This window comes from Dermacentor albipictus, chromosome 1, assembly GCF_038994185.2.
Source record: "Dermacentor albipictus isolate Rhodes 1998 colony chromosome 1, USDA_Dalb.pri_finalv2, whole genome shotgun sequence".
NCBI lineage: Eukaryota > Metazoa > Arthropoda > Arachnida > Ixodida > Ixodidae > Dermacentor > Dermacentor albipictus.
This window is the reverse complement of record NC_091821.1, coordinates 184,055,899-184,058,808: the sequence shown is the minus strand read 5'-3', so window position 1 is coordinate 184,058,808 and position 2,910 is coordinate 184,055,899. Positions and strand designations below refer to the sequence as shown.

At 48.3% G+C, this 2,910-nt stretch overlaps 1 long non-coding RNA gene across 1 annotated transcript; it reads right to left on the bottom strand.

The window, feature by feature from the left end:
- Positions 1–388: 388 nt before the first annotated feature.
- LOC139053601 (uncharacterized) lies at positions 389–2,557 on the bottom strand. The gene is made up of 2 exons (XR_011510620.1): positions 2,127–2,557; positions 389–1,047 (listed from the first exon to the last, which is right to left on the bottom strand). It is a non-coding gene; the product is annotated as an uncharacterized lncRNA (long non-coding RNA).
- Between the last annotated feature and the right edge of the window lie 353 nt (positions 2,558–2,910).

Here is a 2,910-nt window from a genome sequence, read left to right as displayed (position 1 = left end):
TTTAGAGCAAAACTTTTTACTGCGAGAGCAGTTAAGAGATGGAACTGGGTTTGCCGAGTTGGTCCGTTCGCCCGTCTGTCTCTCTTCCCTTTTTCGCTACGAAATCACGTTGCACGAGACATCACGAGGTGTTCACGTCGTTGTCGTCTCGTCGTCAAGGGGCCACTTTCTCATCCCCACTTCACCCTCGCCAAAGGCATGCATGTATAACAGGCGATATATACTGTAGCGGTCGAATACGACGTTGTGTGTATCGCAAAGAACAAAGTTCGTGAGAAGACGGCGGTGTACGCTGTGAAGGCCAGCTGCTGTCTTAGTAAATCAGTTCAGAGCTCAAGTCTTCAGATCTTTTTTTTTTTACACTTATCAAGGACGCGACACATGGAAATAGAAGCTTTCATTGCCTTTTATTTTTATTTTTTCGTGCATACAAAGTAATAGTGAAATGGACACGGACTGCGAGAAGCGCATGCAGGACGCGAGGCACCGATGAACAAAAAACTGTTCTATTCTTGCATCCCATTGATATTGAAAAACAACATTTGCCAGTGCAGTCTTCTCATCGCATAACAGCACAGACGGCGCACTAACGCAACACAACGTGCAAATCTTCCAGCTACAAGAGCACACTTAAATTATCTCATTTAAACACCTGACCATTTGATGCGCACCGGTCACGGAAATCGACATTTGCATCCTCCCTGCTTTGAACCACCAACGTGTTGTATAGGTCTTGCACAGGTGTCCTTTTTATACTATGTATGCCGACCCTTGCAAAGATCGCTCATGATATCCAACTGCATTTTCACACAAAAGCGTCAATTAAGGATATCACAAAGTGAACAGAATTATTAACGACTTCGGAAAGCTAATCATCGCCGTGCAGTATGCCGAAGCAGAACTTTCCACCGCAGGCCCTGGTGCAGCACGCTCGGTTGTATTGTTCACAGCGGAGTTCCGCGCATGTCACGTTGCTGGGCGGCTCGGTGCAGCCGCCTTCAGGGATCAGAAACAACGGGCATCGGGGACGGGGCGGCACGTTGCTTCCTGTAAAAAAAATCGTCACCGTCGCTGTCATCAAGATCATCATTCAGTCGTGTTTTGAATGCACGAAGGTTCACAAAAGAAACATGGATCAGAAACAGGCATTGGTCACAAGCTGCAGCATATAGTTATGCTATTTTGTCCGACTCGCTGACGAGCACAACCAGGACTTAAAGAAGAAACATCAACGTGGTATGCTAGGGAGATCCGATTGAGAGGCGATTTCCTACTACGGACGCTTACGGCCAAATCTCTACTACATTACTCAACTCGATGTAGCTGCGTAGAGCTGGGTAAGTCTTTCCCCCAGCTTTCGACAGGAATGCGCCCGGCGACACTTCGTCGAGGATTGCGCTCCTGCTGTGTTCGCGCTCGTTTTGAGTTATCAAAGCAGCGTAGTGTAGCGCTAACGGGAGACTGTCATGAGAAGACATGGTGCTTACACAATACTATGTACGAGTATGTGCGCTTGTGTCCCCTTGTGCGGTGCTTGCACTAATCTACAATTATTTTACGATGACGTACAAACACGCCCACATTGCAACCGTAGTCCTTCGGGTCGTTCAATAACATCTGCACGTACGTTGCGGGATGATGTGCTCGCAACCCACTCAGATGCTCCGCGCCCTTCGCGTCAAACGGTGTGCGCGAAAAGTCTAAAAGCTGTTGCTCGCACCGAAGATGCAACAAAAAACGCCAGGCTCGGGCATTTTTAATCTGTTCCGCAGCTAACGTTTATATCTGAAACAGTCCACTGAAAAAGTATGCCCCCCCCCCCGCCCCCCGTTTTGCGCCTGTATAAACTGTTGCCGCTTAGCGAATAAAAAGAATACATAGCTTAAAAAAGAAAAAAAAAGCGATTCTAGCTGTAAAATACATCTGCGCCTAGTTCAGAGAGCTCACAGTTGGTAATAACTCTTTTGCCTTGACCGGCTTATTTGCTGTTCCCGTTTGTTAGCACGATAAACCCGTTCCCTATTTTATGTGAAAATTTATTGCTTACGAACCGCTGTGTGGGAATCGAATCGCGAATCCCAATGCAGCTGCGACGATCGTTTAGGAAAAAATAATCCGGTACTCACCGACCGTAGACGACTTTGCGATGTCTGAAAGGACCACAATTGCGATCGCAGCGATTATGCAGTGCGCCTTCATTGTTCTGTCTGCGTCCGATTCAATATTAAGCACTGACTTTAACCGCTATACGCTGTGCAATAAAATATGTATGCGTGCGAGAACTGCACGGCTTTTGGCCTCTGAATGCTTCAGGAATAAGAAGGCGCAGTATATATGTGCCCGGTAAGTGTCACGTAAGGCGGCGAGAAAGTGCTCTCCATGTACAGGCGTCGTGTTTGATAGGCCACTCAACCTACAGCGTCAACAGACAAAAGCCGAGGAGTGTTGGCGCGCGAGGCACACGTGCGCTGTCAAACCGCTGAGACACGCAGGAGTGGTCGAGACGCAGATATATTTCTCACGCGAGGGCAAAACCGGTAAGACCCCGCAGACTCAGCTTGCGTGTCTTGTTTTTATCTCGGTGCAACGTCCGGTCTTGCAGCCTCTCGTTGCAACGCGTGCTCTATACAACACGTGTGTCGACTACTCTGCCGAGCCAAAATTTGGGATAACGCTCGCAGCGTTGTCAAGGCGGGGCCGAAAAGTTATTTTTTTTATCTGTTTCAGTCAAAAAGTTCTGGGGTTTTACGTGCCAAAATCTGATTATCAGGCACGCCGTGGTGGGGCACTCCGGATTCGTTTCTGACCATCTGAGATTCTTTAGCTTGCACCTAGATCTGAGCACCCCCACGAGCGTTTCTGCATTTCGCCCCCAATGGAATGCCGAGGCCAAACCTTCGAGCTTCAGCA